This window comes from Manacus candei, unplaced genomic scaffold (genome assembly GCF_025592945.1).
Source record: "Manacus candei isolate 608988 ecotype Guabito, Panama unplaced genomic scaffold, ASM2559294v1 h1tg000037l, whole genome shotgun sequence".
NCBI lineage: Eukaryota > Metazoa > Chordata > Aves > Passeriformes > Pipridae > Manacus > Manacus candei.
In genome coordinates, this window is record NW_026138085.1 from 7,585,784 (window position 1) to 7,608,775 (window position 22,992).

The 22,992-nt window shown below is 39.9% G+C and overlaps 1 protein-coding gene across 1 annotated transcript in view; it reads right to left on the minus strand.

The window, feature by feature from the left end:
• The window catches only part of LOC127473848 (sulfate transporter-like), a 335,874-nt gene that overhangs the window by 92,672 nt on the left and 220,210 nt on the right, over nt 1–22,992 (minus strand). The gene's annotated exons all lie outside the window — the stretch shown is intronic.

Sequence of the window (22,992 nt, forward strand, 5' to 3'; positions counted from 1 at the left end):
TTAATTGCTAGTAAGTGACTATTTGAAGGCATTACCCAAATTTATATCTGATTTCTTGCAACCATGTATCAAATCAACATTTGTTGAGTCACATAGTGCACTTTGCTTAAAATAGATTTCAGGTTTGTGTGGAAATTTACAGCTAATTTCCAGCCAGAATGGTTGTTCTTTTTCATAAAACATCATGATTATAATTACAGACATGTATTTATAAAGTCACGATCCACATTCTTTCTGATGAGCAAGGAGGTTAACATTCCATTAATGGAAACTCAGTTATATCAACTTTTTCTCATTCCATTCTCAAGTGTACAACAGTTTGGTCACAAGGGATTTCAGGAAAATCTTCCTGGTTGGACCCCACTCTCTGGGACAGGGAGTATTGGACCTTCATGAAGGCAGCTTTTTTTGTGATGGCTCTGGGTCTGTGGGAGCCCAGGAGGATCTGCCCCTCAGGGTGAACTGCTGAAGTATTTTGTAATTTAGCTTTTATGAACACCAAGTGCTGCTCTTATGCTCTGATTTAAAACAAAAATGGAGAAAATTAGGGTCCAGTTCTGATATCTCTGAAATGCAAGGGAGGTTTGTTGTGGAGAAGTTGGCTCTGGGCTCTGCTGCACCTCGGAAGGTGTTTGGGATGCAGCTTAAAGGTGTCCTTTTGTTCCTTCTGTTTGATCTCTTCAGAATGATATGAGGAGAGCCCTTTCAAACAGCAGCTGTTTTATAGAACCATGGAATATCCTGAGCTGGAAAGGACCCACAGGGATCATAGAGTCAAATTCCTGACCCTGCACAGACACCCCAACAATCCCACCAGAGCGTTGTCCAAGCACTCCTTGAGCTCTGTCAGCCTTGGGGCTGTGCCCACTGCCCTGGGGAGCCTGTTCAGTGCCCAACCACTTTCTGGGGGAAGAACCTTTTCCTGATATCCAACCTAACCCTCCCCTGACACAGCTCCAGCTGTTCACTTGGGTCCTGTCACTGATCTCAGAGAGCAGAGATCAGTTACCCCTCATGTGTGAGTTGTTCACTCTCTCTCTTGGTAAACATTTAGTGTTTCATGGAGTTGTAGCTTTAACAGGCAGATGGACAACGAGATCTTTGCAGTCTCCGGTGTAGCACTGGCTGTAGAAATTCATCTGGTGTCAGATCATCAGTCCCCTAAACAATAAAATGCTTGTTTTATGACTTGGAGAAGGAAACAAAACATGCTTTGGGTTAGTAAAAGCATCTTGTGTGACTGGTTTATTTGTGAGGCAGGTTTATGGAGCTTATTCACAGTTCCTGTTGTCTCCCAGACACCATCCACCTTGTAGCTCATGGAGAGTCATAAATTTGGCACAAATCATCCTGGTCCACTGAAAAACCACCACTTTGGGCAGGAAGCTCTCTTCTATCTCAGATGGTGAGAGCGGGTTTAACACCCAGCTCTCCCTGCAGGAGGATATGAACAGTTCACAAGCTGAAGCATCAGAAAACAAGGCCTGGAGATTGAATATGAGAAGAGATATTTGAAGCTGTTAGGGAAGAAAATCTGCTTCAGCTGAACTGAAATCCTCTAGTGAACTAACAGTTTGCTACAAACTGGAGCCCTGGCACAGGGGGGAGTGCAGTATACTTCGTACTGCTAGTCAGTGAAAGACTGTCTCAGCATTGAAGCAAGCTGATAATTTCCTTTTTCAGATAAATATAGATATTTCAGCCAAATTAAGACTTTTACTCATCATTCATGAATTTACAGTATTTTAGCAAAGGGACAGAATGTACTGCAGTGTCATAAATAACCCTCTTAACACATGAAGAAAAGGATATTTTCAGTTTTAGGCAGAGTTTGGGGGTGTAGAAAATTTATTTACTAGTTTCAGTTTTAAGGCAACCAGCTCTTTTATTTTACCTCTCACCAATGGGCAGAATATTTCTGTTGGCTTCTCTGGTCTTTCCCTCTTCCAAGCCAGCATTCCACAATGACTGACATTTGGCTAGAGGTGAAAGTTTCCAAAAACATGTAGTATTTAAGTTCAGCAAGACAGATATTTCATTGATAGTGTAATGTGATTATATTGATACTGTAATGAAACAGGGAATATACCATGAGCTGTAATTACAATTTACAGTTACTCAGTATTTTTGTGCCATAAATCTCAGTACACATGCAGAAATCTGCCATGGATGAAGTAGAGTAAGAGTGTTCTTTAGCACAGGAACATCAGTTTTTTCTGTTAAAAAAATTAAAATGTAAGAGGCACAGAGGCAAAAGAAAGATTTGCAGTTGAAGGCCTGGAGTGAACTGTCAAAAAGCCTGTAGTGAAGGCACTGCAGAGAGCTCAAGATATTGTTCTGTTTGTGTTGTTGTGCTCTTCTGACTTCACCATCCCTCACGACCGTCTCCAGTGACACTTTGAAATTCTATTTCCCAGTCTTTGATTGGATTTTTTGATCGTTTGAGGGGATTGTTTGAATTTTTTTTTTGCATGTGTTGTGTTTGCTGCTCTGCTAGGTTTATCTATTGTTTACTTTTTTGGCTGTTAAAACACTTGTTTTCTCCTCAGCTATTTTTACAATGTCTGTTGCAGTCTGCTTCAAAAGAAATAATCTGGGTCTCTGTATTAGGAGTTTTCTCAGCTCCTTTTAGTGACAGAACAGTGCACATCAACAATTTTTTGATGACCATGTGATCATCCCTGGAGAATTAAATAGAACAAAATGTCTTAGTGAAATGAATTTTTTAGAATTTAATCACCAGCTGCATACTGTAGATCACTGAGGGTGCGTGTTCTTTTAAGCTACAAAAGTTAATTACACCAGTAAGAGAGGCTCTGCTTCCAGCCACAGGAATCAGTCTGGCTGAGAGTGGCTGCTCGGGCTGTTGTCCCACTGTTTTTACCAGAGGGAATGTTCATCAAAAGGCAAAGCATAGTTCAGGGACTGTGTACTAAACAACATAAACAAGAAATGGGAAATGAAATTACAAGTTAAAAAAAAAAGACCAGAGGAACCAAAGAGACCAAGCAATTAAAAAAAATTGTCTATAAGGAGCCAGATTTCTTTAAAGGAGCATATTACACTTACTGAACAACTGCAAACTGAAAAGAGAGAGAATAATCTAGTTAGGAAACACAAGGAGCTATTAAATATTTTAAACCACACAGTGGTTACTGGAAGAAGCAGGAAACCCTTTATTGTGATATTTATGGGATGGGATGTGTCAGCATAGGGACAGCAGGGATTTATTTCATCCAGCACTGATGAGACAAGAAAACCTCCTCCACTCAGTTCAAATAAAGTGAAATCTATTCCTTCTCCTCTCCATGTCTGCTGATGCAGGTAGTGACCATCTTGGAATAGGTGTAATAGAAAAGTCCCCTGTCACAATTTTTTTCTGATCCCACTTGTACTAAGAATATGGATATAAGGAAATGTGTAGCTGCACAGGAGTTAAAGACATGCTGATAGTGGCCTTGGGACTAGGAAGAGTCTTCCTCTGCCTGTCTTGCTAATATTCCTTTTCTAAGCTGTGCTGCAGGCTGTCATTGGGAGATGCTGGATGTGGGAGACCTTTGATCTTGCTCAGTGTGGAAATTCTCCTGGACAAGTCACCCGTGTCCCTGCTACAGTTCTGTTTTGTGGTCCTGGATGGTGTCCCAGCAGCAGAGTGAGTGCCAAGGCCTAAGGTAGAGGAGGAGAGAGTTGGAGTCAGGAGCTGCAGGTGGAGAGTGAAGCACTTTGGCAGAGCTGCTCTGAGGTGGGGCTGGGTCAGAGGCTCAGCAGGGAATGCTGTGGGTATTTGCCCACTGCCTTCAACCCTGACCAGAAACAAATTCTAAGAAAATAGGAACAAAATGAGAAACCTCCTCAAATCCCTCTAAATGAGCAGGATTAATAAAATTAGTATGGAATCTTAGGATTTCTTTGCACAAGTTCTTAGGTTTCAGAGTCTGTATTTAAAGTCATGAGGTCACCACTTATACGCAGTTCCAAGAACACATAACATATTTTCCAAACCAAATACCTTTTTTGGTATTGCCCTTCTAAAATAACTAGAAAACCTTCTAAAACAACTAGAATAACAATGTCATTTGAACTGAGGGACAGCTGGACATAAGGAAGAAGGGAGGGTAAATTGGAGTGGAGGACTCTCAGAAATGAGGGGGGTATTTTACTGCCATTGGCATAAAGCAGAGACATGATGTACTCTGAATGAAACAACTTTAAAAAACTGCCTTGAGCCTGTCTGCTTGAGGGGACCAACCACCTCCTGTAAGGCAGGGAAAGGCTCTGTTTGCAGCACTGTAAATTGGTTTCTTTAAGTGATGCAAATTGCTTTGAAACTGGCGAGTGCTGTTACACCACACTGTGCAAAAGACCTTCAACAACCCACCCTGACAGCTTATCCTTTCACATTCAACAAACATATCTTGTCTTGGAGTTACCTGAGGCCTTGTAGATACTGTTCATAACCAGAGGGTCACATTTTGCTTTGGGATGACTGTCAGAGTCGCAATTTCATTAAGGAGCAGAGGATAGCAGAGAATGTGCTTTTGTACATTTAGAAGGGTGCACATTTTCCTTTCTATAAATCCTGTGGAACCAGGTAAGAAATTCCCAGAGATAAAGGTCCAGAATCGAAACTCTACTGTTCATATATACAAGCCATAAATAGCAATAATAGCTTTTTTCTAAAATTTGCTATTTGAATAAGAATATCTTCTGTGACTGCCTTGCAATGGTGGAATAAAAGATATTCCTCTTGGCACAGACCACCCCCATCTGAGTTCAGTATTCCTGGGTAAACTTTCCTCTGTATTGTGTTCCTGCTTTCTGCCATGAACATGACTCTTCACTCTGCCTCAGTGGCTGGATCTGTACTGGCACATTGAGATATCCCAGAAAGATTCTCATGCTCTTCTCTGTGACAGTTTGTTCTGCCTTGCCCTCACCTGCCCAGGTCTCCATCTGTCTTAGGGAAAGACCCCTGAAGGAAGGGAATAGCTGGTGAACGTGTAATGGGATGTGAGTGGATTAAATGTAATCAATTCCGTGAATGCAAAGGGACCTTTCAGTTGCAGCTCGTAATTCAAGTGGATATCTGTAAAAGCACAGTGGTTTCAATTTCAGTATGAAGTGTGATGCTGAACCCAAATTACTGTCTCAGCTGAAATGGATGGGATTTCTACTTCATGTAAAATCCCTCTTTGGTGTTTTATGTGCAAAGAATTGACATTACCACAAAATTAATATTTCTATTTTCATTAAGTGAAGTTTAACTGGAGTCAGAGCGACCTCTCTCTGACTGAAGTCATGCAATCCATAGCTTTTACCTTGGGAAGAGCATTTGCCCACTGAAGAGCTGTAACTTGGAGAGCAGGCACTGGGTTTAGAGTCAGCCCCTTCTGACTTCCAGGAGGAGAGGTGTCCTTTCCACTGAGTCCAGATAATAAGCTCATTTTAGAAATTCAGATAGCCAACTTTAAGTGGTTAAATCTGCCCTCTAAAGTGGACTGGAGCTGAAGGCTTGTTTTTAAGTGGCTCTGTTTGCTGCTGTTGGTCAGTCATGGTACAGGAGCCACGCTTAAATTTCCACATATCAATTGATTTTATAGGAGTGGCTGTATTCCAGGCATAAGGAGCTGTGTCTCAGGGGAGAAACAGTAAACAAATCAATAATTAGTTAAGACAGCCTAATTAATGGAGATATTGGCTAAAATCTGTTATTATTAAGTGCAACTTCATGAGCATCTCCTGGGCATGACCAGGATGTGCTGTATAGCAAGGGGTTTTTCATCCTGGGTGTTATGTGGAAATTCCTAGGGACAAATTAATTTACCCAGTGTTTCCATGTGCTCCCGTGTGTCACATCAGGCTGGTTTGATGTGGCAACTCACAAGCTGAGTTTAACCTCCTCGGTCTTCTATGATTTCAGAAACGTGTAATTCAAGCAGGTCAAAGGACTAGTTTTTTGTGTAATTCAGGTGTGTGTTTGTGGTATCTCACTTGTGTTATGGTTAAATGTTCAGAGACCCTGGTGAGGGGGACTGTGTTCTGCCACTGCTCAATGAACTTCTCTCTCTTGCTGTGCTTAGGCACAAAGTTCACTGGTACAGGAAGGGTGGCTGTGTACAAAAAATCAATATGATCCAATGCAACAAAATGGATCCAGATTTCAAAATGCTAAATCCCCAGTCTGCAGTGCCCACCAACTGGAAACTTCTAGACACAACTATGCACATATTTGACTTTTTTGCTCAAACCCATACACAAAATTATGTACCAGGGTGCCAAAAAGCAGCCTGGAAATTGTGATTTGAGTTATTATGCATTTTTCAGGATAAATCCAGGAAGGATAATGTTTGGCAGATGTAAGATAACATGGGGTATAAACTGAGAGGAGAGATTTCTCTCTGAGGCTCTCTGTGTATGCTATCAGTCAGCAGCAGTGTTCGTCCTACCATGCAGAGGAGATAAAGTAGAAAAAGACTATTTCCAGCTTGCAAAAGACCAGCCTGTGTGGAATCAGTTCAATTATTTTGGCTCAGTCTGCAATAAAAAGCAGTTCATATCTTAGAATTACAATTACATGGTAATGTGAATTGCAATTTCTCTCCTTATTAATGCAATATAACAAACAAAATATGGACAACAACAGTGCATCCATGTTTGAGACTATTTTCTAGGAATTAGAAAAAACTCTTGCCCATGATGGACCTTTAAGCATTATCTGGTTTTATGTCATTATTTTAATATAGTGCCTTAAACTGAAAATTTATAACATTGATCTTATTTGAGAGCCTGAAATAGTGGTGGAGCATCAAGTGTGATAACACACGAAGACTTTCACATGGGGAAATACTTCTCATAACTTAGTGACTTACTGGATCCCAAAATAAAGGGACACTTTGTGCTAATTACTGAGTATTTACATTAGCAATGCCAAAACCATGCATTGAAAAGTGAGTTCAGAGCCCAGAAAATTCAGCAAATGAACTTAAGTCATGAAGCAAAAAGAAAACAACATAGGATGTCTTTTTGCTCTGACTTTTTTTTGAGCCTTAGGGTATAAGCTCGTCATGTCTTTAAAACTTTTCACCACAAACACGAAGCCTAGAAACTTTCTTTTCAGCTGCTGCTGGTTTTCTTGCACAGTTACCCAACTGGGGCTTTAAGGAGGAACATGCAGGTTGTGAGAGAATAACTTGATCTGGCTCCACAGCCAAGGCACCTCATTAATCCAGGGGAGCTGAGAACCAGTTGTGCCAGTAACACCCAGGGGCCAGCTGTATTTCCTTTTTACTGCCTTTTAAACATCCTGGGGAGGTGGGATAAGAGGTGGCTATGTGTGAATATGGGCACAGGGATGATGGAAAATAACCCCTGGAGAACTTCCACAGGTTCTTTGAATGTCAGTTTGGGCTGGAGATACTGTAAGCAACAGTTGAATGTGTTCTCAGTCAACACATCCTTCTGATCTGATGGTAACACCGTCCTGTTCTCTTAAATCCACCCTGGAATTCCATTTTCATTCCTCAAACTTATAGCCAGGTCTGTGTGAATGACAGCATAGACATGATAATTACTGATAAATAATCACTAGTAAGCAATTTAAATTTTTTTTTTATTAATTTCTTCCATTCCCTTACTGTCTCTTCCTGTTTGTGCTTATCAGGTTCTGGACATAAAATAAATTGGGGGGGGGGAAATTTGGTAGTGCTGTGAGCTTGTCTGGAGCAGGAATAGAAACCTACCAAAATGTTTTGACTGGTCAAGGACCTGAACTGCATAGGGATTCAGAAAGACGTCACAAATATCAAGTTTAATAATACAGGAATTTGAGGCTGAACATGGACACAAAAATGGTAGAAGATTTTCTGCTTTTTATTTCACGTTTTTTTCAGGAGAAAACAAATACCCCCAAAACTTAAGAGAACATGCACGTTTTCCAGCAGATCATAAGTGTAGAAACAGATGTCATTAGCATTTCATACCCTGCAGTGTTCAATATGGGCCCTACAAAGTTCTTACGAATTCAATTGTTCTTATTTTATTTTCCTGATTGAGAAATAACTGGCACAGGTGACATACTCGACCAGAAAATGCAAGTCTGTTAAAATGCACAATGCTCTAAATGATTTAAAAAATCAATTTTGGTGAAAAATTTGCAGGGGGGGGGGGGGAAGAAAAAAAATCAATCCAAATGTAATGACTCCCTAAAGGTGAACACCACAAGCACTCTGTGTGGAGGTGCCAACTGAGCCTGAGCTACAGTTATTGGTGCTGTGAACAAAATAAAAATATTGCTGCAACTTATTAAGGTTTCCATAAAACTGCGGCTTAATTTAACAATATGTTCAATTTCACAATCTGTGTTTGAAGTAAAGCTGTATTTTGTAGGGCTGGAGTTTTTCTTTTTTCATTAAAATTGGTGTCACTAAGCATCTCAACTGTGGAGGTGGCTTTGGAAATTGTAGAGGTTTTTTTTAAAATAATAAATTATTAATAAAGTTTAGCTGAAAAATGTTTACAGCCTCAAAACTGAGTACACTAATACAGATAAACTATATTTTTAAAATATGTAAAATATAAACTACAAAAATGAAATAACACCACTGCTAGACATTGCATTCTTTGATTTCATAGCAAGTTGATATCTCTTTTAAATCCCTTTTTTTTTCTCTGCTTATGAGTGCTTTCTCCACTCTGATTCCGGTGTACTGGGTGTTTATAGTGTTATTAATATATTTTTAAATGGTCATCCCCTTGCTTTATTTTTATCCTCCCATGGTCCAATCCCAGGACATTATCTACTGCTAAAATACTGATGAGTTTTTTGCTTTTAAAGCAAGATCGATTAGTAACTAAATGTTAAGGCAATGAGGGTTAAATATTCCTGGATCAAGTGGGTTTTTCACTTTTGTTTTCATTTTTCAGGCAAATCTGTGCTGGAGCAGTAAAACCAGGAGCTGGAGAGCCCATCCAAGAGCTGGGATCATGTGCTGCTCTGGGTAAGCCCTTCCTGTGCTGATACAGCACCTCACGAACAACTTGGGAATATGCAGGACCAAACACAAATTTTTGCCATTTAATCAGTGTCTTTCAACACCTCTTCAGTTGCTCTTGTATCTCTAGAGAACAAATAATGTCTGGAAAATCATGTTTTACCAGCCAGCCTCAAGCCTAAATCAGTGATTTATGAAACAGTCCCCCGCCTAAAGTTGAGTGACTAAAATATACAACAACTATTATTTTCCAGTAAATATTTCAAAAATCATAAATATTTATCGTCATGAACAGCAGAGGCTTGAGTGCTGCTCTTTAGGAAACATCTAGCATTTTTCTCTCCTCTGAAGATGTTTCTGAGTATTTGGAGCTGGTGACAGGAAAGGGAGTTGATGCCATTAAAATCAACTTGATCTTTATGAAGCCCTAACACTGCTTTGTTGGATTAATCTCCTGCCACAGTCACAGAAACACAAAAACCTGGCAAATTGAGGCCCATGCTGTATTTTCTAACGAAAAATTAGAAGTACCAGTTTTTGTGGCATTTATGGCAAACTAAACACTGTACATGTGGACTCCAATTGAAAAAGAGGAAACAAGTGTCATGAAAGCTGTGACTGTATCCATGCATCAGTTTTTACTGTAAAGCTGAATGTTACAGGGAGTCAGAAATATGCTCCAAAATCTAATAGTTTGGAACTGCTTGTGGTAATAATGCCTCTGGGCAGGTGAGGACTTATTTGTTTGGTGGTTGTTCAAAGGAGGCTGAGCAGTTCAGTTTTCCCAGTTCTGTGCTCGAAGCACCCTGTGAACTTTCCCATATAATGGAAGTGGTGACCTCCAGCACGTGTTTTGCCACATTTCTAAGCCATTTCAGAGTGCAGTTTTGTACTGTCAGCTGCAGCCTGGAAGATCTGTGACACTGGTTGGGATGTTTGCACTGAGCTGCACTTTCTGTTTCCCGGCAATGTGAGAAGCAGGGGATGAATTCCTGAACCCTGTTTCCAAAGCTGTCTCCCACCCTCCATCCTGCCTGCAGTCACCAACCTGTCACTGTTAGGCCCCATGTGGACACTAGACAAGAATAAATTTGTCTTGTGAAACACCAGCCTCACCTGAGCTCCAGCGTTTGATCTAATTGAAATATTCTGTATTTAATATGGGATGCTGGCACTAGTCTAATTCTTCCCTTTTTTTTTTTTTTTTTTTTTATTTCCTAACCCTGCATATAAGACATTATTGACCAAAAACATTTTAAATATGCAGCTTTACCCAGTGCTTAATTGGCCTGGTGTCCCTGTGCCACTGTACACTAGGTACAAACAAGTCATTTTCCTGTCAGGAGCACAGAACAAGCACAGAAAAATTATCTACAGAAGTAGATCAAAGGTGGAAGAATAAATCAACTTTAGTTGTGCTCAGTGGCAAAGAAGGACCCTGAGAATATTCCAGATTGGTGCCCTAAAATAATCAATGAGGGAAAGAACATGCATTTTGAAGGCAAAAAAAATCTGCTATGTGAGTACAAAGTGAGTTCCAGACATCCTGTGAAGTTAATCTGATTGTACCTTGAACTGTTTACAAAGCTGCAGGGTAAGGTACTCAAATATCATCACTTTCCATGAAAATGCCTCTGCAAACTAAGCATTATGAAATATTTATTGTGGTTTTTATAGATTTTAAAGATCTAAGTGGTACCAGCAGGTGTCATGGAAATCTCTGCCACCTCATCATGGCTGTCTCTAATAAAAAAATTTTCAGAGAGATGCTCCACCTCTTCCACCTCCCTCAGGAGCTCTTTGGGGTCACTGTGTTGGGGTGTCAGGAGCAGGGTAGGAGAAATGGGTGTGTATCATTGCTGAAGGGTTCAGACCCCAAACACGTTTATGACACATCCTACACACAAAGCTGCAGCTCATTCTAAAGTTTCCAGCTTAAATCTAAAACCCAGGAAAGACTAACACTTCTTAATTTAAACTGAGGCTCACTGACTCAATTAGGACAGCCTGTACTGCTGCTCTTTACAAGCCAGTAAAGGCAGAATAAGCTGCTATCCAGTAAAGAGCTGCATTCTGGGGATTTCAGGAGGCCTGATGATGTTTGTATCTTTGTTCCCCCCTGGGATAGCATCACTCAGTTAGATACAAAGCTGAGCTCATAAAAGGGAACATAAAGAGTTTTCCATATCATCCTTTATTGTGTGCTCACATCTGGCTCAGCACAGAGTTAAAAACAAGATCATCATGTCATTGTTTTTGATAAAAGAAGCATATTGTGCACATATTATTCTGGTTATCTAATGGAAAAAGTTTGGACTTGATGGGTTGTTTTATTCCCCACAGCCCATACAGCTGCCTCAGAATTTTAGTGCTATCAGATACAGCATCCAAAGGTTTGACTTGTATTAATGTATTTGATGTTACTAATGATATCATCGTACTAAAAAAATTATTATAAGTCCAAAAAAGCAGTTAACCCTCATGCTTCATGGTGTAAATTATCTTGGGAAGAAGAAAATTTTTCATATTAAGATTTCTTGCATCTTTCTCTATAGTAACATGGGAGTTTTATCAGCTCACAGATTATTAAAAACCTATTTTTAGAACAAAGCCTTCTCCCTCAGCACCTCTTGGGTTGCTCTGTCAGACAGTAAGTGTTATCTAGAAAGTAAAAGCCAACTGGAGGCTCACAGACCATGATTCATTCTCTACAAGCATGGCAGAAATCTGAGATAGAACTTTGCCAGTGAATCCAGAACAACTTGTGTAACCTTTGGCTCAAATCAAATGTTGTTTTTCCCCTCCTCACTTGTGTAATAAAGGATCAAGAAGTGAAGAAATGCAAATAATGTTATCAGTGAGAGTAAGGAGATGCTGAAACAGCTTCTGAGAGATCTAGTGGTTTCTTCATCCTTGTAGGCTGTTAATTACAAATTGCAGTTTGTTTATAGCCTTGAATTCAGCCCCATCTGTGGAGTTTTGTTTAAGAATTATTGGACAAAATACAATGAACTTGGCCTGGAGTATGAGCTGAATTCTATTTTCGATTTTTAAAATTTTTGAGGCAACACATACCCGAAAGAGTTTACATATTGACAAAATTTCCACTGAAGTTGTTTTACAACGAGTGTGTGAGGTAACTCCGGAAGGGTGGGATAAAGAGGGACTGGCCCTGGAAGAAGGAGTCACCATAAATTGTGCTTTACTCTGGAGCAGAAAAAAATCTCCTCCTTCATCCTCCCACTGTTTGTCTCCAGGTTAACTATTTTCTGTTAACCTCTGAAGTCAGACACAAAAATAAATGCCGTGGCTTTATCGTTTTTATCAGCTTCACATGAGCTTATTTTTTTCTTTTATAGTAAATGTTAGGGTGTAGGGTCACTAAAAAACTTGACTTTGAAAAATTCAGTCAACAGAAGAGAAGCAAAAACACTGCCTTAGAGGAAAGCCCCCAGGAAAATTACTGGGACAAAAGCCAAAATCTCTACATTCTTCCTGGCATATTTGTTCACAGTCTTAATTTAATTAAATCTAAGGGGATTCATGAATGATCCCAATGCTTTTGTCTCCTCTGTCTCAATCAGATAAACCTCCACCTACCTATAATCCCATTTGAAAATGATTTTTGTAATTAATTTTCTAAAATAAATGTACTTAATTTACACACCACTTACTCTGCTTCCCTATTGTCTAATGAAGTAAAAAAAAATAAATGGAGTTGAAATGAACTTGCCAGTCATTGTAACTGTTTCTTTACCTGCTCTTATGATAAAAGTTTATTATTTGGCTTGTCTTCATAAATCTTTCTGTTTGTCCTTTGGACTAACCTTCCTGGTTTTCAACAGGAGAGCATAAAATAAGAGTGAATCTGTGGTACCTGGGGCTCAAAGGACCTGTCAGTTTAGGGATAGTGCAGGGACCTCTCCCTTTGTTTAACTTTAACCTTCAAGGACTGGGTAGACCGTAAAATATGAAGTTATTTACGATACAAGCCGATTAATCTTCATTTGGATTAATCTTCATTTAATTTGGATTGATCTTCATTTGGATTTTTTTTTTGCACATTAATACTACATTAATTAAAAGAATATTAATAGAATTAATATTACATTAATTAAAAGATGCTGCCTATTCATTAATTCCTAAGTCTGCCTATCTAATAGTAGTCTATTTTTCCCAGGTCTCCTGACACAAATGGATCTGGAAGATGCAAGGACTGAATAAAGCCAGAGCCTTCCATTGCCAAGGTAGGCCACAGTTGGCAATTCCTCTCCTACAGATGCGTGCTAGGACATCCCAGCTCTTGAGCTTCTCTCCATTTATAGTTACAACTGTGAAACTGCTCCACTCATCCAGCAGTGCTGTATTTTCTCTTTTACTGAGGTGTGCAGATAGATACAACTTCATATAACTGGCATTTAAATCAGAACTCGTTGCCCAGAGAGGAAGGAGAATCACACCCAAAACAGGCACAGCCCTGGAAGTTGTATTCTGACCTCAAAGCCAAGACTGGTCCTGCTTGGAGCGGTGGGGTTGGGCCAGGGACAATCAGAGCTTCTTCTCAACCCAAAATGTGGCCCATCCGGGTTTGTTCTGTGCCTGGGGACGTTGATCTTACGACATGGATGACTGTTGCTTTAAAGAATGTGTTTTCTCCTGGGTAGTCTCATCTCCCTTTGAAATACCATATTTATGTTCTGCTGGAGAGGCCTTTTGTAGGTTTTGAGGGTCCTGAATTCACTGCAATGCCATGTGGTACGTTTTTGAAAATATCTCTGGCACAAAAGTCTCAGTTGGTTGCATTTGCCAAATATCGGATGAACTCTGTATCTGAATACCAGAGGGTTTTTTCTACTCTTTCCAACCTTACTTTTTGTGGTTTTAGACACAGATTTTTTATAGATGTTGTCTTCTAGGAAATGCTTGACCACAAACAGTCCCCTGCCCTTGTCCTCAGGCGCCTTAGTTCATTTTGGAACTATTTCCTTTGCCCTGAACCACGTACATTTTTCATCCACCATTACAGCAGTGAAAGAATTTCCCCCTCCCACTCTCAGAACGGGTTTGAATATTTGCAAGTGACAGTTATAAAATGTTTTGGATAAAAGCAAAGTATGCCCTGCTCTTCATTAGATGCTTCATATGTTTCTGTAGAAATTCTGTATTACTCTGAATACTGAGAAAGGCTGAAATTATCTTCTGTTGGAATTAGATTTGTGTGTGCATGAGTATTTAACATAAAATAGTCTACTGGGACAGACTCGTTCCCTACTTCAAAGTTGATGAAGACAATCTTTCATAGTTAATTAATTGTTGCCAAAATTATTTCCAGAACAATTTCTTAGAGATACTGCATTTTTCTTAGTTTATACCATTAAAATTGAGATAGCAATAATTTAGTTTCCATTTGACATAATACTTAAACAATCAGAAGCATTATTAATAATGACTTTTAAATATAAATATAATTGCACTGTCAAAATATGCAAGTGTAGATTTTCTAGCTACTTTGAGACATTTCAGGGTTAAATAGTTCAAGATTGCTTTAAGGGGACAAGAAGTAAAATAATTCCATGAATTTTAGAGGGATCTAACTTTACTTTTCTGATGCTACTGTCTCTGAGGCAATAGGAGTTGCTGTGAAAACTCTTTTGGCCACAGTCCCATCACAGTGGGATGAGTGTTATAAATACAGGTAATGTTTCAGAAAGTATAACTTTTTTTCCATTCTATTTTTGCTGTTCGAATATGACCAGTATTCTGAACTGAATTTTACATCTCAAAACTTTCCCATTCTGTAATTTCATTATGGGCACTGTAATTTCATTGACTGGGTAAAAAATGTCCCCATTCAAAGATTTCACTATCAGAAAACTTACTTTCGTCTTCCAGGCAGCGAGACAAAATGTGTGACTAGAGAATGTCCTTTGTTGTAGAACAATATGGAATGTGCTGCTTTCTTGGTTACAGAATCATTTAGGTTGGAGAAAACCTCCAAGACCATCAGGTTCAACTGCATTTGGCAAGTCCATCCATCTGTAAAATAACCTTTTGTTCTGGTAGAGGCAAACTGCAGCACAGGAGAAAGGTGTCCTTTTCCATACAGATTGTTTCAAAATTGACAGCTTTAGTATTTTCTACTGCCTTCCTCTATTAGTTGGTTTTGGCTTTTTTTCCTGCTGGAAGAACGTGTTGTGAAGACAAAGACTGTAATAGGACTTTTACCACACTCATCCCTTGTACTTCAGGTGAGGTTTATGAAGGTCCCAGGTCTTCTAGGGGAAATTCATTATTTTTCCACTCTCCTCAGTGCAGGAAGCTGGCCATGTGCCTGCAGGGACACTTCATATCGGGGTAGTGCTGCCTGCATCCTGTATTTACCCACAGGAACAGCTGGCTGGTGCTGCTTTCTGGAATTATGTGAGGCAAAGTTAAGGAGGAGACGTGGGACCTCCCTTTTCTCCAGCCTGATCTATCTGTCACCCTTGTTCTAAATTTAAGATATGTGTTTACAGGATGCAAAAGGAAAGAGTCAGGCAGTTAAATTAAGCAGCAAAACATCTCGTGTTTATTTTTAGGTCAGAAAAATGGATTTTCTTTTCCATATGGTAAAGTTTTACTGTCAAAGCCTGATTGGTGATGTGCATGTTTTTGAAAACGTTGTGAACAAGTAAACGTTAGTCATGCTTAAATGGACCTTTGGCTTAACTTCTGACCCTTTTGTAGTTATTTTTGGCTACAAAGTTCCATAGAATAATAAGCAGTGGGACTGAAACGTAGAGAAGAGCCACGTTCTGTGTTGATGAAAGTGTTCTCAGAAGGCTTTTCCCAAAGAAGACTTCGCTCATCTTAGGCTGCACTTTACTATTTGTAACCTGCTATAAGCTGAGCCCAAGGGGCAGCTCTGTTGAATCCTCTGCCTGTCAAAGCCAACAGGCCCTGAGCATTTCTTTGTTTCCTTCCTGAGTGACACCTGCCAGACTCCAAAGGCAATGATGTGCTGCTTCTCAGCATCCCAGAACTCCAGTGTTTCTGAACCAAAGCATATATTTGCTCAGAATCACAGATGCCTCCTCTCTTATTGAACTATTTCAACCCAAAATGAAGACTGTGGTCCCAGGAGACCCTGGAAGAAGTTTTGTGAAATGTTACATAGGAACAGCACAGAACAGGGAATTGTGTAATGTACAGAGCTGATCTTTGCTCTGCTTCCTTCTCTCTCTGAGAGCAATGTCTGTACATAAACCCTGTGTTGGACCCCTTGCTACTGCAACTGCTCCCCTTAAAGAGAATTAATCTTCTGTACTAGGAAGACGTTGGACATGGAGGTTTATGGCAGAATCCATCTCCTCTAACTTGAGATATCTGTCATGTGTTATCAGCTCTGAGCTCTTTGTCCAAGTTATCCTCCCTGGCAAAGCAGCACCTTTAGGGGATGATTCCTCTCCTAAAGCAGAAATATAAAATGGAATGAATTTCCCTCTAGGAATGCCAGTTTCTCCCCTGTGATACTGAAGGGAGCCTGGATAACTCACTCAGATGTTGACATCTGTTTGCCAGCTTCTAAATGCAGACCAGATGAATGGGCTTTCAGTGTGGAGATAAACCAGCTGTTACTGGCACAACTAAAGACACCCAAGAATTTAACCTTCTTTCATACGTACTCAGTCTCTGTTAATCTCATTTTTAGAGGTTGTGATAAGCTAGACATACTATATTTCAATAAGAAAGAAATTCCAATCTAATGATAGTTATACTGTATTCTTCTTTTTACTTGAACACCCCGATATATAAGATTTTTTTATGTTTTCAAGATAAACAACCCTTTTATTACTGCTCCTATTTAATAGTGTATTTTCAAAATTTAGCTTCCATCCCACAGTCTTGTAAATATCTTTGAAAATTGCAATCCTGAAGGTACTTTTTAATATGACTGCAGTGTATTTTGGTTCACCTGTTTCCTTAATTGTAATTTTTATTCAGACCAGCTTTTGATGTTAGGCTGGTGGCATTTCTGACTATAAAAAGCCTGATGAACAGCTTTTTCAGTTATTTGCTCTGTTATTGGTGTGGGAAGCTGCCCATTTGCACTCTTTCAATACAAGAGACAGTTGTAGCTGACTAGCAAAGCCTCCCAGCTGTAGAGAAACCAAACTGTACTTGCTGAGAGTGTGATTAGAGGAAATTAATCCTGGATAAAACGCAGGTTTAACTTCCGAGACCTTAAGTTCTCCTCATCTTATCTGGTCCAGCATTGTGCACATATCACTCACTGTTTCCATAATTTTTTATCTTGAGTCTTAATCACATTTATATTGTAATTTTATTAGAAAAGAGTGATGTCCAGATCTTGTTAAATGAATGGAGGTGATAAATATTTTTCCTGGTTTATTGAATGCATTTGTTGGAGAGGTGAAAGGAGAGTAGAATAAAACCATCCAGATAAAATTTTAATAATAGTGTTATGATTCTGCAACAGCAACTCTATTGTGAAATAGTCCTTGTTGTGTTCCCAGCCTGTAACTCCCCAGTGCTACAGGTTTGTACCTAAGAAAAGCATTTTTACCAGTTAGAAAGTTGTTTAACTTCAGGTCATGCTGTTTATTAAACAGCATGCAAACCCAAGGACAGTTTTGTGGATTTCAACAGAGTAACTTCTGTTGAGGGGTGCTATTGAGATGATTGAGGAAGGTCTCAAACAGGCAACTCCCCAGAGTAATTTGATTAGAAAAGGGAAAGGAAGTGTGAACTTTGGGTGATTTCCACTCTGATACTGCAATACATATGTTTCCATGATAGCACTTTTAGAGATCTTGAAATTAAAGTGTTCAATCTGAAACTCAGTCCCTTCTAAAAGGAATCCCCAGGCCCCTGCAGGTTTTTCTACACACGCCTGTGTGAAGGACGGATGTTTTGGGAGTGTTGCAGTGGAGTAGCACAGATTGATGTGCTCTGCTCTAGGAACTGGGGAGGTTTCCATGGAGAGAGTTTGTTTTGCTCTTCCCAGACCACACATCCTGTGCCTGTGGTCACAGCCCCTAACCCCCAGCACACCACAGATAATGGGATTTTTGCTTTCAGTCAGACTCCATGTCAATCCATTATTTCCCATGGCATGAACAAGACCAGTGGGGTCCCAGGATGTTCTCTGCAAACCAGCAACAGAACGAGAGGATGTGGCCTCAGGCTGGGCCAGGGGAGGTTCAGGTTGGACATCAGGAAGAATTTCTTCACTGAAAGGGTTGTCAGGCACTGGAAGGAGCTGCCCAGGGAGGTGGTGGAGTCCCCATCCCTGGAGGTGTTCAAGGAATGACTGGATGTGGCACTCAGTGCTCTGGGCTGGTTGACAAGGTGGGGATTGGTTACGAATTGGACTCGATGGTCTTGGAGGTCTTTTCCTAAATGATTCTGGGTTTCTGTGTTTCTGTGGATCATATACCAGTAATTGTTGCCTGGAGTGGTCTGCAGGGAGCCCACCCTGCTGAGGAAGGGGCTGCAGGCAGCAAATCTCCAACTAGAACCACTCCTCTGTCTCAAGGGTAATGCTGGTGACACAGGATGTGGGTTTATCACAGGGTTTGCAGCTGTTGGTTTATTCTGTTTAACCAGGGTTTTCAAGTGAGAGACACTCTTTGCCTAGTGCCAAATCATCCTCGTGTGAGAGCTGGGGAAGGGAACAAGGAAAATGCTGGAGCCTTGTTTAATTATATTCTTGCTCTCATCTGATTTTCATCCATTGGTCTCCAAGTAATCCACTAAATAAGTCAGCTTCCATGTGTCCCATTGGGGAAAGCAGTGGTGTAAGTGGATGCAAATCACAATCTCTGGGTCCCAGCAACTTCCCAGTCTGTGACAGAACTTCGAGAAGGTCCTATTAGTCTGCATCTTTTCTATTTCCTCAGTGTTTGGTTTACAGATTCTTTTTAGCTTGTGTGCTTTAAATACAGATGTGACTTCAAATTAGAGTAAGAGTAACTAAGAGCAAAGCAGTAGAATTCCCTCATAAAAAAAATAAACAGAAGGGCATTGTTTTATCTTTAAAACTGTTTGCTTCTCCCCTTCTTCCTCTCTCCTGAACTTAAAATATCCAGCTATAATTAAATATCCTCCTTTTAAAGTAGGGAGCTGTACTCACAGGATTGGAGAGGCCAAGAGGCAAAGCCAGGGTGGGAGAGCAGAGCTTTCTCCGAGCCCTGTGGTGGGAACCACAATATTGCCTTTGCTCCAATCTCTTCGGACAGTTTCCCAGCAGGATCCTGAGCTATTTGTACACACCCTGATGCACAAGTAGAGTCTTTGTGCTAAATTAATTTTAATGTTTTCTTGAAACTTATCTTTATAGCACATATATGCAATTAAAGAAGTCTTCACAATCTTGAACCTTCTTTTATGATCCATATCCATTGTCCACCTCATTCTTGGTATTCCCTACATTTCTGGACATGCAGCCAGCAGAGAAACAAGATGGGTAAAAATAAACTAGACAAAAAAATTAATTTTTACTTTCTTCTAAATGAGTACTCTGAAGCTGATGCTGCACAGGAAAATGAAATTTTTTTTTTTTCCTTTAAAGAGGTAGTTTTTTATGGGAAAAGGTTGAGAAACATTCCTTTATGTCAGGCTTTAAGAAATTCTAGCTTCAGATTCTGAGGCAGACTCAGGAGTCTTGTTAATACTTGGTTGTACAGCCTTTGTTTGAGAAAATATCTTAATTTCAGAGCATGGAAGCATTAATAAAATGAATAAGTACATATGTTCTTGGGGACTCAATATAGTATAGTTGTCCTAAAAAGATACCAGCATCAGGCTGAAAATTGAAACCTGCTGCTATTTTTTATTAATTCTGAATCTTCTGTATTTTTGCTTTTCATTTGTATCCAGAAAAGCTGGTGATTTGAGGGCCATGACATCAATTAACAGTTTAACTGGAGTAGCAATGACTGTTTAATTAGAAAGGCTGCAGTCCAGTGGTGTGCCAGTTAATAAGTTCCATTTAAAATAAATTCCAACCAGCAGGAAGTTTTGTGGAAGAAGTTTTTCAGCATGACACAATCTATAAATACAAAACTTTCTGATGGAAGAGGAAAATGAAGAGCCAGATATTATATTGGTGCAGAAATCGTAGTAATTGCAAGGAAATCAGAATAATTTACAAACTGTAGCTCAGAACAGAAGTGCTTTTTCTCCTTGGCCATTTATCATCTCCTTTGAAGCCATTTGATGGGATTTGGAGTGGTAGTTCAAAAACCATGTGGTACAGGAAGCTGAAATTGAAGCAGCGTGTTGTGGAGAGCTGTGTGAATCAGTCATGCTCTTAAGAACTGTGTAGAGAGAGAAATCACCCTCCAAAGAGGTTTCTGTGAGGAGCAGACCAAGTGTTTAACAGGCTCTCTGAAAATCAACCCTGACACTACAACCTGCAGCAGAGATCAAAGAGAGGCTTGGATTCAGGTTCCCTGAAACAAAATAATTCCATAGATTCCAACAGAGAGAGAGATGGATGGTTTCCCTCTGCTTGACAAAATTCCTGTGTCCAAGGGCTGGTTGATATTCCAGATTCATATGTTTATTATTTAATTGTGATGGTGCTTGTTTTCTAGGCATCCAGATTTTGTAATTTAAGATACTATGGAAAGCTGAAAAGAGAATGGTCATTACTATGTTTCAGTTTGTAAGACACAGATACTGCCCAGCCACAAGACCAAACTGAAGACATAATTCACACATTTTAACAGTGTAAGCTGAAGGAAACCTAGGGAAAACTTAAGCAGAAGCAGAGGGGGTATTGCAACTCTGCACTTCCCACTCTTGCCATTATTTCGGTCTCTCTCCTTGCTTGCATCTGTTGTCTCCTCTTGGCTGAACACTCAGTCATCATTTTATTACTCTGTGAAATCAATGAATCTCAATATAAAGCCTTATGAGCTTTAAATGGTCCAGAATTAGTATGTGTAGCAGACAGAGGCCAATCGATCAATTGTCAAAAATTAATCTGTTTTGCAGAGTGGCCTCAGATCAATTCCTATGTGAGCTGAGCCTCACTATTGACTGAGCTGTGGGAACAGATGATGGACCTAAAAGTTCTGTAAATTAAAGGATTGAAATTAGTACTGTGAGTATTAAATCAATGCTAAGCAGAACAAGAGGTGATGTGTTCTACTCTTTATTCTAAAATTAAATCCGGGCAGCTGTTAAACAGTGCTGGTTTTCATAGATTTATAGTTTTCTGGGCCAGCATCCTGTCCTGTTCCTGTCCTCTTGTTGTTTTTTATTTCACTAATTTGGAACTGATTTATAATCAGTCAGATTAGGGATAGATGGCCTCAAGGTGTTTTCTCTAGCTGGCAGAGAAAGAGAAGGAAGAGATGATTTGAGTTGTGTGATTCAGTCCATGAAAAAAACCTGCAAATTTAGGACCTTTTTTGGGACTACCAGCAGAGCAACACTCATAGGTCTTGCAGGAGTCTCCATTGACATGGAGCTCCACGACCAGGATAAAGTATTTTATTCCCTCAGGGCAGATATGTGCCCTTGAGTAGTGTTGCTGCATCTGTGGCTTTTGGGGGACTCAGAAGGATTTGGTTTTCACTATGACTGATCTAAATCCTTAAACATATTCTAAAAATTAAAGAGGCAAAAAAAAAGACAGTTTGGTAATAAAGTCTTTCAGCTTTGGTGATTTTCCAGGTGCAAACCTGCAGTTTTCAATATCTGGAAGCGATAACTGGAGGAACTGTAAAAGTGTCACATTACAGGACTGTCCTTTACAGCTGTAAGATTGTCAGCAAATACACCAAACACATCTGCTTGCCTGGCTAATGGCATATTTGTATTCCTGTTTCCTATGAAATAACTCAGCTGACAAATACCGTTTCTTGGGCTGAGAAACCAGGTCCTTCTCCAACAGAGGTTTGGTCGGGGCTTGTGGTTTGTCCTCCCAGAATTACTGATTCATAACAGTGTTTATGAGTTTCCTGCTCTTTTTTTAATGACAACCGTTAATCTTTTATCTGAAGTTACACAACCAAAAAGTTTTAGAACAGTTGGAAAACTGTTCTGGGGAGTTGTGGTCAGGCAGTGCACAGGGGAACTGTTCAGGACACCGTGTGGGAGAGCAGGTTCAGACAACCTCCAAGTCCCTGTCGAGGACTTGGGCTCCCTCAAGTCATACTGGGCACTGGGATTTGTGTGGCAGATGGTATTTATAGGAATATTGGCCCATGGAGGCCTCAGTCTCCTCTTGGATGTTTCTCTCTGGGCTGTGTGGGCTTTTTGTGTCACTCTGTGCTCTACTTCCCAACAGCTTACTAGGAACTCATGAAAACACATGAAATGATGAGTCAAAAATGTGCTGGATAATACAATATACATATTTTCACCCCTTCTTTTCTCTCTTGGATAAATGTCCCTTTTCTCCAGCACCTGGAAGTCGCCTGTCTCCCCGAAAGAGCCTCACTGAATTTTGCAGATAACGCTGCAGTTTTTCAGCTGCAAAGACATTTTCTAAATGCATTCTCGAGACATGATACATTTTCATCTCTCCTTTCTGTTTTCTTAAGACAGTAAAAAGTAGTGCGGTTGAAAACCGGCAATTTAAAATTGAGAAGCTGTTTTGTGTGAGCATTTATATTTATGTATGTTTATATGTGCACTATGGCTCACCCTGGTCAAGGTAACCATATGTTTGTGGTCATTTTCTGGCACAACCTGTAGATGCTGAAGTGATTTGGGGCGAAATTCTTTGCAGGATCTTGCTGTCATAACACTTAACTTTAAACCACATGGAAGCTTTTAGGATCAATAAAAGAATTCCAGACTCTCTCTTCAGGGCAACATCTCATGTTTACAGCTGCGCCACTGCAGCACTTCAGGTACTACATTTTCAAGTGTTACTGAAAAACACATCTAATTTTATGACATTTAATCTCAGAGCATTAAGAGAAAGCCTCATACAGTACAAATATATTTGCAAGCAAGGCCAATTAGTCTAGCAGCAGCAGCT